We start from the raw sequence: 14,424 nt of genomic DNA, 5'->3' as shown, positions 1-14,424 counted from the left end.
ATTTTCAGTGTCATGGCAAAGGCTGTGAATAATTATGTACATGTGATTTTTATTTTTTATTTTTGTTTTATTTTTGTTTTTATTTTTTTTACAAAAGCTTGGCTCAAGGGATGACTTTCAATAGATCGCCGCGAGGTAGCTGCTCTGCTACGCACGAAACCCTGACCCAGAATCAGGTCGACTACGAATGATTTAGCACCGGGTTCCCAACGAACATGCGATGCGCTCTGGGAGAGAGGCGGCACGCTTCTGTCCGCGCTCCGGTCCCGAGGCGAGCGGCACTACGCGCCGTTGTTTTTTATTTTTAATAAATTTGCAATGATTTCAAACTTCTTTCACATTATTATTAATGTAAGTTCTTGTACGGGGCACTTTTGAGTAGGGACTCCCCCAAGCTGCAGAGACTTGTTACTATGCCTGATCTAAGCTATCTTCTGTACGCAGATGTTCCTTATTGTATGAACTGTTTTGTACCATGTCAAGAGGTATACTGTACAGTATTATCTGACTTTCTATTACAATAAAGCACCTTTGTTTGTTAAAAAAAAATAAAAAAATACATAAGTTCCAAATGTATGAATATTCAAACACTTGGTGTGATGACAGAATTCAGCCACAAAGAGTTGCAGTTCCCCCTACATGTATTTGCACAAAACTAGTTGGACAAAGCCTATCTGTGACATCATTGAGCACGCCCGTAACGGGACAGCTGCATCATGTTTGTATGATAAGCTTTTCATAGACTCCATGTGAGTATTTTTACAAATAATTTGTGTATTATCAATGATACTGGGCCATGGAATCTTTTATTTGTTTTTTTTCTGAGTATTGCTGGTGCTTTGATCCTATGGCTGGTCTGCTGCAGTCTTCAAGAGTGATCTCCTATGATTTAGAGGTCCAAGTGTTCCAATAAGGAGTGCACAAAATGTGGTGAGGCACTACAAGCTCTCTGTGGCTGAATTCTGTCATCACACCAACTGTTTGCATATTCAACAATTTGGGACTTTTTATTCACATTGGTTTGCATGTATTAGATTATTAAGCTATGTTGCACTGTATTCACTTATCTATTCATTTTTTTGCATATGATATATGAATTTTTGCACATTTTTGCAATATGTGTTGTATTAATTACAAGATGTTATCACATTTTGAAGTTTCATTTATATGAATTATTGATTCACATGTAGCACTTTATTTAAAGAAACTGTGCATCTATTTTTTTTGTGTATGCTGTGTATTTTGATATTTTGGGTTGCTGCCGTTTTTTAATTTGACGCTGAGCGTAGGGGATAAAGTTTTTCATTTTTTACACCTTAAATGTAGCATTGTTACATATTCATAATTTACCAATTAATCAATATGTTATAATAATTCCTTGGGCTATATACACTTGTAAGTGTACAGTTAGTATGTCCCACGGCTATAATAACTTATCCAGCCCAGACTAATTCCAGAAGTCCTTAAGTGACACATCCTAGTCACTATTGCTGCATCATAACAGTATACACAAAAATGTATGTACATATGTAACCAAATGTTTTTCTCAATGTATTTCAATTAATTTATCTCAGAAAAGAAATATGAAGTCACCCTACACTTTAAAACAGCCTATTTTTTGTAATGATCTGAGGTCAGCTTGTTGGTTAGGTGCAGTATGGTGTGGCGGGAAGTAAACACACAGGGGCAGATTCACGTACAATTGCATGGGCGCAGCGTATGTGAGATACGCTATGCCGCTGTAACTTACTTTTCAAAGCTTTGAATCCAGAAAGAATTTGCGCCGTAAGTTACGGCGGCGTAGTGTATCTCTCGCGGCGTAACGGCGCGTAATTAAAATCGGCGAGTAGGGTGCGTGTTTCATTTAAATGAAGCGCGTCCCCACGCCGAACGAACTGCGCATGCACCGTCCCTAAATTTCCCGCCGTGCATTGCGCTAAATGACGTCGCAAGGACGTCAATGTTTTGACGTGGACGTCCAGCCCCATTCACGGGCGACTTACACAAACAAAATAAAATATTTTCAAATTCGACGCGGGAACGACGGCCATACTTAACATTGCGTACTTAACATTGCGTAAGCCACCAAATAGCAGCTTTAACTATACGCCGAAAAAAGCCCAACGTAAAAGAATGCGACGGGCGCTTGTACATTCGTGGATCGTCGGAAATAGCTAATTTGCATACTTAACGCGGAATACGACGGGAACGCCACCCAGCGGACGCGGAAGAATTGCACCTAAGATCCGAAGGCTTACGAAGACGTACGCCTGTCGGATCTAACCCAGATGCCGTTGTATCTTGTTTTGAGGATTCAAAACAAAGATACGACGCAGGAAATTTGAAAGTACGCCGGCGTATCAGTAGATACGCCGGCGTACTTTCTTTGTGGATCTGCCCCCACAGAGTCCTGATTTGTAAAGACCATTGTATTGAACAGTAGTGAATCAGCAGCTCAACAGGTCTGGTGGAGAGCTCACCGTCCTGGGCAACTTACAGACATGCAGAGAATGACAGCACTAGAAGACTCTGGAATGCCAATAGCATCTGCCATGATTGGAGCAAAGTGCGGCCTGGCTGGTTCAACCAAAACAGAGAGCTTCCTAAAGAGGTAGACATCCCTGCTCTATCCTTCCTCCACCTGAACCTTTCACTATTGCTATCACTGTCCCTGACAGACAGGGGTCCTCTCCCTAACCTGTCCACTTGCAAAAAGCGTGATAAAAACGTAGGGGTCAGATTCTTAAATAGACTCTGCCTGACCCAAGTTGGCCACCAAAGTCACATGGTGTGCTAGAATCCCATCTGATAACCAAGTTCCTCTCAACTTCCTCCCCCTTCTGCATTGCCGCTGCAGTTAAGTGCCACCTGCCTGCACCTGCCTACAGAAGAGTTAAGGGAGTTTCTTCCCAAAGCTTCTGCAGGTTAGTTCTATCAGAAGATGCTGAGGTAATTTCAGTACTACTGTACAGGCTAGAGATAATGTGCAAAAGGTTGTGCCCAGTGGCTTCATAAACCAATTTGGGGCAAAATCTGCCCACAAAAGATGGTCTTACCAATCAAATCAGATACATAATGACACAGAGATTGCGCCAAAATCTAAAGATATCCCTTCTTCATCCATAAATGTGTAGTAAACCCCAGAGGGGGCTGCTTTTGTTTGTTCAGTCCGTTACTCTGCCTTTCAACCCCAATGAACTGTCCCAGCCCTTCTGGCACACCTAGCAGTGTGATTAATGGAATAACTCAGTAGGAATACACAACACAGTTCTTCCTGTTGTTTACTTGAAGAAAAGTAAAATTCAGGTTAACATTAGTCAGCCAGGACCTGTGTAAGTACCCAGGACTTGGTTGAAACAGTTTAAAGAAAACAGTCAGGAACACCATGCAAACAACGAAAGCAATAGGTAACAATATGTACAGATTAAATAGACTCCCCAATAACTTTTGGTGTGTGTGGGATGCTGTGGCTAAAGGGGAGCCCCAGGCTGGCCTACGATGCTTCTAGTACACAACCAATGAAATTATCTCAATAGCCGTGGTGTGTCCTGGAGGCAAAGCTTTGCATTTTATTATCTTCACCGGCAATGTAGGAGCTCTGTGGACAATATTTGTGGTATTCTATGAAAAGCATTAAAGGTTCCTGGACAAAGCCCCCTCACCAAATCCTGTACACAGTCAGCGGTCTTCCCCTGAGCGATTGGTTGATCTTAGATGCAGGTGTGTCACAGTGGCATTCAGTCCTTGAGCTGTTGCAGGGTGTCCTTCTTTAGCATGGACAGTCTGTTCCTCTGGGCTGGAGCTGCATGAACAATCTGTTCCTCTGGGCTGGAGTTGCAGACTGTGTGCCCCTTGGTAGGCTGCAATTCCACACACACAGAGTGCAGGAGATGCTCTCTTGATGGGGTGCAGGCAAAAAGAGGCTCTGGCCTAGTTCCTCTGGCTTTTTATCTCCTCCCCCACAGTCCTTTGCTGCTATCTGATGATTGGCTCAGGCTCTTCCAATAGGGAGTTTACAGACCACCTCCAATAGGGAGTTTACAAACAAGCTGTTCTGAGAGTCTGTGTGTAAGGAGAGAGTGTAAGAGTGTCTGTGTGTAAGAGGGGGGGGGGGAGACCACGCTGCTGCAGAAGAGAGCTGTCCCCTAATAGATTAGATCAGTCTGGAGAAGTACCTGCTACAAATGCATATTGATTCATATAACATATTATTGTGATTAGGGAATTAACATCCAGAAATTAGGAACATCCTAGTCTCTATGTGTTTTGTGAAACACAGTTCACTTCATCAGGAGTTTGATGTTGCCAGCAGAGTGTATTGACTCCCTTATAAATCCCAGGGGCTATAGTGTTTTTTGCACTTCTTTGCAAATTTAATTTGGAATTGTGGCATTCAAATGTCTGTGAATTGATGCTTCTTCTTGGTTTGAATCTCCTGGAGATGATTTTCTTTCAGAAACTTGAAGTAAATTCATCCCTCTATCTGAAACTAAATGAGAAGAAAAACCATGCAGCTGAAAAATCTCTTAGAAAATTTTGGCCAATTTAGGGACAGATAGAAGACCATTTAAAGGGTTAAAGTGGGCCGGTTCAGAAAATTCATCCACATGGAACCCACCTAAGGACTTTATTCCAGGAGCAGTCATGCAGTCAAGAAGTCACCAATATCTTCGAGTGTGGGCCACTCAGTCAGTTATCCGATGAAGCTGACTGATGAGCAGTCGTGCCTACACACCATCGGTTAAAAAATCGATCGTTCAAAGTTCAAATCCAATTAGCTGATTTTGTGTTAGTAAAAGACGATTCACGCTTTTCTGTCTGTTACAGCGTGATGAATGTGCTATCTCCATAACGAACGCTAGTTTTACCAGAACGAGCGCTCCAGTCCCCTAATTTAGTCTGAGCATGCGTGGATTTTTAACCGATGGACGTGCCTACAGACGATCGTTTTTTTCCTATCGGTTAGTTAACCATCAGTGTCGCGTACCTGCTGATGGGAGCCCGATGTGCAGGGAGCGGCCTCTCGTAAGCCTCTGACTCAGGAGCCCCTGGTAGAGCAGACAGGGGGTCAAGTGTACAGAGGGGCACAAGTGCCTGGTAGTTGACTGGGTAGTCGCTGGAAGCAGAAGCAGGATGAAGCACTGAGGTCCTGGCAGGATGCTGGCAGCAGGCTGGAGCAACGGAGTGGCACTTGAGTAGCAGGAATTAAGCAGGTCAGGCAAGCCGGGTCAACACAGATGAGCAGATCAGAGCCAGAGCAAAGTCCAAAGGGGTAGTCAAGGTTCAGGCCGGGTCGGTATAACAGGCGGGCAAAGACAGAGCCAAGGGTCAAGCAGGTGCGGAGGTCAGACGTAGCCGGGGTCAGAGGCGGGTTGCAAACAAGAGAGGTCAGAGGAAGCCGGGTCAGGTAATCAGGAAACAACAAGTATACAGATGCAGGTTCTCCAGGGAAACGCTGTAGACAGGACAGCAAGCTGGTGAGGGATCAGACTGTTTATATAGGGAGTCTTGGCGCCAAACACTGTCAACGTGCGCGCGCACCCGTACGTGCGCTACTGACGCGCGCGAATGCGCGTAAGTGCGTACCGACGCACGCATGCGCGGGCAAACGCGCACCAATGCGCACGCGCCGGGAACGGATTCTCCTGACACTGGAAGGTCGTCCATGACAATCAGATAATTTTAAAACAAGTTCCTAGTTTTTTAACCGATGGATAAAAAACCGATGGGGCCCACACACGATCGGTTAGTCTGATGAAAACAGTCCATCAGACCATTTTCATCAGACAAACCAATCGCGTGTACGTGGCATAAGACAATGCATCAGCTTTAATATTCTTGGTTTTGGGGGGTAAGTGTAACAGCTCTGGTGAACGGAGTGAACCACAACTGCGGTTAGCAAGGATTTCAATGCACTTCTTTATGTGAGAATTCAGTATTGGACCCCAGGCGTCACTCCAGACAAACAGGAGTTTGAGGGTTCTCTACAGCATCTCTCTCTCACATAAAGAAAGGCGTTGAGCTACTAAGGATGGACGCATTATAACATGCGAACAGAGCTTAGCGTTTAAAATTATAATATACACTTTATAGATTCCAATGCACCTCTATATGCAAGTGATTATCAGTACGGGACCCCAGGTGTCACTCCACGCAAACAGGAGTTTGGGGGTTCTCTACATCATATCACTTAAACATATAGAGATGTATTAGGCCACTACGGGAGTTGGTATGAAATGCCATCAACCTTTAGCATAGAAAAGTTAGAGCGAACATGTTCAACCAGTTTAGGGCAAGGCCCATAAGCAAATAGCACTTATGTCAAGCACATAGTAAATAGGAGTTGTAGAGACAACTAATAGTTGCATATGAGAGGCAATATAGTTCAGGTAATAATAGTTGCGTATGAGAGGCAAATATAACTCAGGTAATTTGAGAGTAGATGTCCCTTTAAGATATTCCTTAGCAAGCAGTCATAAGCACAACAGTCTACCCCAAGTAGTATGTTAATAGCCACAAGCTATAATAAATATCAGCAATTGTTTTAGGTGGAAAGTATGCAGCAGATGTTTCTATAGAACTACAAGTGACACACTTGCTACTTATCCATTTGCAGGGCTCCAGTGTAGCAACAAGGGATTCTGCAGTGTAAGGGTGTCAGCAAGGAAGGTCTCAAAGGTTGTCCCTGGCAATGACAGTCTGTTGCAGCAAATGTAGTAGCATTGATGCAGGAGTTACAGGCTGGTCAAATTTTCAGCAAGGGGATCGATGGCACCATAGATTGTAGCATGGCCGAGCTACGGCTGACAATAATAGAACGGTGTGCAGTCAGCACACCGCTCTGTTTAAAGGATAGGGCCAGGTGCAGTGCATTAGCACTGATTCAAAGAGAAGCGCCGTATGTTGCGGCGCACTTCCGCGTTCCACGGTGGAACGCATGCGGCGCCGGGCGATGATGTCATTGCGCGGTCGTCGTAATGCGTTCCAGCGTGGAACGCACTACAGTAAAGAGAGGGTGCGAGGAGCCCCTGTTACAGTAAGATAAAATGATATCAAACCTGGAAAAGAACCGTGGCCAATAAGCCTAATTGGGGTAAGCCTCTGCTTTGTCTGAAAAAAATTGTACATTTAAATGATCCATATAATTAATAATAGGAAAATGTAATCCTTCCAGAAGATGCCACCACCCTACAGTAGCCAGTTTAACAGCTAGTAGCTCCCAGTCTCTTTTGGAGTAATTTCTCTCAGTTGGCAAGAACTTCTTGTTGAAGAATCCACAGAAGCAGTGTTTACCAGAAGCATTTTGTTGCAAAAGGACAGCTTCAACTGTCAAAGAAGAGGCAGGGAAACATCTGGGTGAACTATAAAGGGGGAAGATACAACATACTCTGTTAGGAGTTCAAAGGTCTGAAGTGCTTCTTGGGGCCAAATGTTCCCCAACGTGGTTAGGGTGGTGATGAGAGTAATGATTAAAGGGGTTGTAAAGGTACAATTTTTTTCCTAAATAGCTTCCTTCACCTTAGTGCAGTCCTCTTTCACTTACTTCATCCTTCAATTTTGCTTTTAAATGTCCTCATTTCTTGTGAGAAATCCCCACTTTCTGTTCTTCTGTCTGTAACTCCACACAGTAATGCGAGGCTTTCTCCCTGGTGTGGAGTGTCGTGCTCGCCCCCTCCCTTGGACTACAGGAGAGTCAGGACGCCCACTAACACACAGCTACTTTCTCTATCTGCAACATAGAGAGCGTCCTGACTCTCCTGTAGTCCAAGGGAGGGGCGAGCACGCCACTCCACACCAGGGAGAAAGCCTTGCATTGCTGTGTGGAGTTACAGACAGAAGAACAGGAAGTGAGGATTTCTCAGAAGAAATAAGGACGTTTAAAAGCAAAATCGAAGGATGAGGTAAGTGAAGGAGGACTGCACTAAGGTAAAGGAAGCTATTTATGGAAAAAAAATGTACCTTTACAACCCCTTTAATAAACTGGCAGTAATAATTAACAAAACCTAGGATCCTCAGAACAGCTTTTAAGCCCTGAGATTCATATTGAGAGGTGTGGTGGCATATTGAATACTGCCAGGTAGGACTGCCCCATTCACTACAGAGACCTGAAGGAGTTTAACCAAAGGTACAACAGGGATTTTATGTCTCTCTAAAAGAGCTTGTTCAGTGGCATGAGTACAGGAACTATTCATTTCCTTTCCCCCCCCCCCTGTTCTTTTTTTGGATCTCTTCAGTCACACCTTCTCTTTCCCTCTCCCCTGACCTTGAGCTTCCAAACAGTGCCATTGGATCCCCTGTTGGCCTGTGATTTATATCCATCTTCAACATTGAATGCGGCACTACTGATGTGGCATGTAATTGACCCTGGTTTGTGTTACTTGCTATGACAGTTGGGTATTTTCTTTGCTGTTAAGCACCTGTTTTACCTTTCTAATTGCACTCCTTTACTGTGCTTTATTTGCTGTGACTTCTTTTAAAGATTTTTTTATACATTCTTATGCCGCGTACACACAATCGGATTCCGCTCAAGCTTGACTTGCATACACACGGTCACACAAAAGTTCTTTGAACGTTCGTCTGTCAAGAACGCGGTGACGTACAACACTACGACAAGCCGAGAAAATTAAGTTCAATGCTTCCGAGCATGCGTCGAATTGTTTCTGAGCATGCGTCAGAATTTTGCGCGTCGGAATTGCTACAGACGATCAAATTCTCAGATAGGATTTTTTTCGGTCTGAAAATTTGAGAACCAGCTCTTAATCTTTTGTTGGCGGAAATTCCGACAGCAAAAGTCTGATGGAACATACACTCGGTCTAAATTTCCGTTCAAAAGCTCACATCAGACTTTTGCAGTCGGAATTTCATGTGTACGGGGCATTAGTGAAAAAAAAGCAAGCTAGATGAAGGAATATGTTGCTGATACTTTTGATTTTTTTCTACTCTTTGATGTTCTGCCTATTGTTTGGTGCCATAGTGGTCCCCATATTGGCTAAAGATAATCTTATATTATTATGATTATCACTTGTCCAGTTGGTGGGGTGGGTGGGTGTAGGCCTGCTTGACCCTACTGCTGAGCCTATAATGCTGACTTTAACTAAGGCCTATTTGTGGCCCAACCTCTGGTTGCAAGAAAAAAACTTGCATCGTGTATGGCCGGCCTTAGAGATGACCTGAAGTGTTTAGAAATGGGTAAACAACTCTCAGACTGGTTACAGCTTAACAAAACCAAACTAAATATTAAAAGTGACACAACAGCATAGGGCAGGGTCCCTAAGAAAAAAAAAAACAAGCCATCCAATTCAGAAGGAAGGTCTCTGCGCACCAGGTCATCCTTAAAGCACTCAGGTAAGTCTTGACTGGTTGTTTCAGTCCAATTCAGAGGCTACAGTGTGGCAGCATATTCTCAAACCATCTAGAATCCCTACCATAGATGAATAATCGCAGAGGCTGAGGAAAAAGCATGACTGGATTAATTGAAAACGGTACTGAAATTTTCTAGTAACAGCTGACAACTTATCTTGAAACGTCTTGAAGTGGAGAAGATGCCCAGACCTGTGCATGTCCAAATAGTAGGAGATTTTTTGCAGAAGTCTATTCAATCTAATGGAAAGTTTTCCACGAGTAATTAAAACTAAATTTAACACTGTTTCAAGAGACTCGGCAGAGCTGAGAATCCCTGGAGTACAGAGCAATAGACAAGACCTGTAGTGATAGGTTGGTTGTTGATGCAATGGCCAGGTTGAAGGCAGTTGCAGGCACATCCTTTGCCAGCGGTTGAAAATAAGGTGTGGTGGCCAGAAGCCTACTAAGTTACAGGATTTGATCAACTTCGTCTCACTTTTCTGAACCTCCACAAAAACATTCTTTGCTGAAGAGTGGAGTCATGGCCTGGGCAAACTGTAACAGAAGCAGTGGACCCTCTGTGACCTATTGGCCCTAAAGTGGGCTGAGGCTTAGGGTCTAAGAATGAATTTTCACTAGAGCAGCTCCCAATTGATGATGGGCTTTGCTGCAGACAGTTGTCTGGTTGTGTCCCTTGGTTACACTTGGAGTGGCAACAGCTGGCAATGGACAGAAATGAAGCATGGTACAAATCAGACACAGCAAACTGCAACAATCTAGTCATCTGGTCTTCTATTGAAAGGTTGTGTTGAATTTATTAAAGGTTCCTCAAAGAATTCTTCGCCAAAGCCAAAGTTTAAAGGCACCAATTATTTTTCTTTCTTCTTCATTGTCCAGTTTTCACACACATAGATAAGTGACAGAAAACACAACAGCATGCACAGTTCTAATATTACCTTATAGACACATAAGTACTATTAAAGTTCTTTCCTAGGTCTTTCATCCTTGTGCTTCTAAGTGGCAGTCTTGACTGCTGGATCCTTTTTTTGTTAATAATTGATCCAAGGAAGCAGAGGCTGTCTATTATTTCTATGTATTCAGTGTCAGCTTTGAAGCTAGCTGTCTTTCATGTTAGCATAACCTTAGTTTTTATTTTTATTTTAGATTTAGCTGAAGTCCCATCTTTTTCAGCTATGAGCGTGGTGTCATCATCATATCGATGATTGCTGATGTTTCTTTCACCAACATTCTAACCTCTATTATCCTTCTCCAGCCTTGCGTCTCTCATCATGTTCAGGATAGAGGTTGAATAAGTATGGTGAGTATGCAGCCTTAACTTTTTCTGTCTGAGACCAGTCTGTGTTTCCAATTTTTATTATGAATGTGGTTTCTTGATCAGTGTAGAGGTTATTCATGAGAACAATGAGATGTTCAGTTACACTATTGTTCTTAAGGACATTCCAGAATTTCACATGATTAACGCAATTGAGGGCTTTGCTATAATCAGTGAAGCATATGTTGACTTATATCTTGTACTCCTTGGCTTTTTCAATTATCCAGCATACATCTGCAAACATGTCTCTATTTAATCTACCTTTTATAAAATCCAATTTATACATCTGGTAATTCTTTTTCCAATGTAAGATTCTAGTCTGTGTTGAATAATCTTTAGCATAAAAATGCTGGAGTGTGATATAAGCCAAATTCTTTGGTAGTTTATGCATTCTAGCCCAGAAAAAAAAGAAGTGTGTTTCCATGATGGATTTTGTGGTTAATGCTGTCATGTTATCTGATCTGCAGAGATTCTAATGGCTCTTAGTTGCCCTTGTATCCCTCCACCTTGCTTCAGTACTGCTAACTGATTTTACCCCAAATGTCTACAGCAGACAAGGAAAGAGATTATTGGTGAAAGAGGTCCTACACTATAAAGTATATTCTAGACAAATTCTATAGGTATCCATAATGTCTGAGCTGTTGAGTGGCTAGTGAACAGGTTTGGACCTCATATAGTGTTCTTCCCAAAAAAAAGGTAATACGTCCAAGGCTGTATATCACTAATTACCTCCCCAAGAGGTAATTTAGTATCGTCATAGAGAAATCAAATATTAATAAGCCTAAGCCAAATATTATAGTGAATCAATACATATGGCAGAGACATCTGTTTACTTTTGTTACAGATACATTTTACTGAAGTCCCAATAGTTACAGTAAAGAGGTAATACTCTTTCCTCTCTACCAGTAACAAGAACATATTCAAAGTATAAGTTTACCTTTCAGGAAGATTTTCAGAAAATCTTCCTATACAGTTCTATATCCAATGAATAGTACATGCCATAATGCCTTTTGTTGGAAATTGTGAAGGTCTTACCATTACAGATACAGCTGTTTTGTATCCTCTCCAGAAAAAGCGCTGGCCCCCAATTGCTCTCCATCTTTCTGTTTGCAAGACGCACTGACGTTCATAATAATGTGTCCTCTGGTGGCTGCCCCAAGTCAATAAACTTGCACAAAACAATGTCACAGGGCCCTTGTGTTGGTCCCACTATAAAAAAACAAAAAAGTCAGTGCTGCAGAAGGGACATGGACAGTGCTGCTACCCATACATCACATAGAAAGCAAGGTTCCTGGGGGCTCGATCCACAGTCGCTGGCTGGGTAGAGTAATGAAGAAAAGATGATCCGCACTCCAGTCGTTGCTCTTAAAAATTAGTAGTGTTTATTAACAAGCCACAGTGGACAGACGCAAATAGGAATGGTTGATGCATTTCAGCCTATAAGGTTATGACTAAGGCCTTATAGGTTGAAACACATCAACCATTCCTATTTGCGTTTGTCCACTGTGGCTTGTTAATAAACACTATTCATTTTTAGGAGCAACGACCGGAGTGCGGATCATCTTTTCTTCAATGGTCCCACAGTACCAGTGTGTCCAAAATGTATGCAAATTATCCATGGCAGTTATGGATGTGAATAATAGATTTGTATCCAGTTAGGTTTATAATCCAGTTAAGTTTAGTGCTGTTACCTTTCACTTCAAGTGTATCAAGACCTTTGTTGTTAGCCTTGTAGAGTTAGGAGGAGTTAGAATACCTATGAAGTTTTTGTTGCTGACTGTGCTCCCACTGAGAAGATTTACCCTTAATGACCATGGATAGAAAATAAGGGTAAAATCCAAACATTTGCATTAACACTTGTTTGGCTAACAACTGTCTAATTGGGAAATTCTCTTACTGTGTGTTGTCTCTACAGGACACAAAGTTAAGGGAAATCTCCATTCTTAAATTGGCAATAAAAAAAAATAGCAGGGATTTATCCACTTGCCACTCCATCCAAAATGAAAACTGGCTTTAGATACATTATTTTCCTTGAACAAAATATAAAGGAATAAGGATCTTTAAGTCCTATCTGTTGAAGCTGTCAAAGTAGTGGGGCATGGGCTAGTCTACATGGGCATTTCAGATACACTTGAGATACTTTTACTGTGCAATTTTATATATGCAAATTGACTTGTATGAAAGAATAAAAGAAAAACATTTTATGATGACATATGCTTTTGCACATTTGTAGGCAAGTGCCTACAAATGTTGAGCTTTTGTTTAGTTAGTTTTAGACTGCCCAGATAGTGGGAGGGTTAATTTTGGATCTGCGTTTTCCTGGGCTTTTTGGGTTCTGCTGTCCGGGAGGCTGGGATCAGGGGCTGCCAGCTGGACTGCATGGGAAACGAGAAGGTCCGGATCAAAGAGAAGGTGTAGCATGGGACAACATTCGACTACCACCCTAAGGGACTTCACCTGCAAGTACATTACTAAGTATGGGTATCTACCTGCAAAGGTATGCATAGGCAGCCCAATATAGTTAGTTAGAAGGAACTGTGAACGTTATTTATGTGACTGGATTAAACAATCATTATAAGAGCTCCCATAAAGCATTTTAACGGTTCTAGGCCTGGTCTGAAGTTATTCAAAGGGATGCGTGGTGGTATATGCATGAAGCACACACACAATGCGTGTCAACAAAGCGGGGTAGCTAATTTTGTTTTTAGATTTAAGCTGGCCATACATTAATCATTTGATTTTCGTTCCAAAAGCTGTGTGAATGAAAAAAAAGACCCAATACCCCCATCCACACACTTCCAATCACTCCTGCTATGCTATTGTGTTCTGATTGTGAGGTGCCTTCTCCACTGTCAGGACACACTGATCAGTGTTGCCGGCTATAGCTAGTGGTACTGATGATTTGGGAAAAACCCAGGCGGGAAATCAATCAACAGATCAACTTCTGTATAAGCAGCTTGCCCATACATGGATCAAAATTTAGCCGGCCCCTGCTGAACCGGGCAAATTTTTATCTATGTATGGGCCGCCTTTAGATATGCTTTAATAACTATTTCATGCCACATTTATTTCTGAGACAGGGAACTTTAATCCATATTTAGGTAGTGCACTATACTGGGATCCCCCACCCTGCACAGCCAGGCACACCAAATCTTCATAGGCACTTCAGAGACAGATAATAGTGTGCGACTTTGTTTTTGTTTTTGTATTACAGGGTAATAACTTGATAATAACTTTATTAAAACTTCAGGTAAATTCTTCTTATATACAGCCTCTATCTCCAGCACACAATTGCTTGCAGAACCCAGCCGGACCACTATGTAAAGATCTGACAGTCACTCAGTCAGATTAAAGTCAATGGCCCATTACAGGCCGGAACCCGTGGACCATTGGTTGTGTAGCAACATTACAGTGTCCAGCTTGTACTTTTCCTCCTGTGGCTACTGATTCCAGCACCCCCTCTTCAGGCACTGCCAACCCACCTGGCTGCAGTTGCCCCTTTACTAGCTCTCCCGGCTGACTCTTAGGAGATCTCCCAGTAGTGCTGACCTGCTCCTGCTGTCTTCTCTTTGCTCCCATGCCTTCAAGAAGGATTCCTCCGTGTGTTGTGGCAGGATTCTTCCAGCACCCAAGCCCCAGCCCAAGGTCACCCCCCCCCCCCAAGGCCACCGAAAGCCACCTCGGCACTCCATCTCTATCTTCCACATGACTCCCCTCCTGGCATGACTATTATGAGGTGGCCTGCCCCC

At 42.8% G+C, this 14,424-nt stretch overlaps 1 protein-coding gene across 2 annotated transcripts in view; it reads left to right on the top strand.

Annotated features, from left to right (window-relative positions):
- The window catches only part of LOC120940965 (osteocalcin 2-like), a 194,125-nt gene that overhangs the window by 80,646 nt on the left and 99,055 nt on the right, over positions 1-14,424 (top strand). The window contains exon 2 of one of the 2 annotated variants that reach the window (XM_040354145.1): positions 10,507-10,660. The exons of the other annotated variant lie outside the window; for it this stretch is intronic. The gene's annotated coding sequence lies outside the window, so the exon portion shown is untranslated. The remainder of the gene's footprint in view (positions 1-10,506; positions 10,661-14,424) is intronic. 2 annotated transcript variants of the gene reach the window in all.

The sequence above is a fragment of the Rana temporaria genome, chromosome 1 (genome assembly GCF_905171775.1).
Source record: "Rana temporaria chromosome 1, aRanTem1.1, whole genome shotgun sequence".
In the NCBI taxonomy this organism is placed as follows: Eukaryota; Metazoa; Chordata; class Amphibia; order Anura; family Ranidae; genus Rana; species Rana temporaria.
Note: the sequence above shows the minus strand (reverse complement) of the source record. Positions and strands in the feature narration are given on the sequence as shown.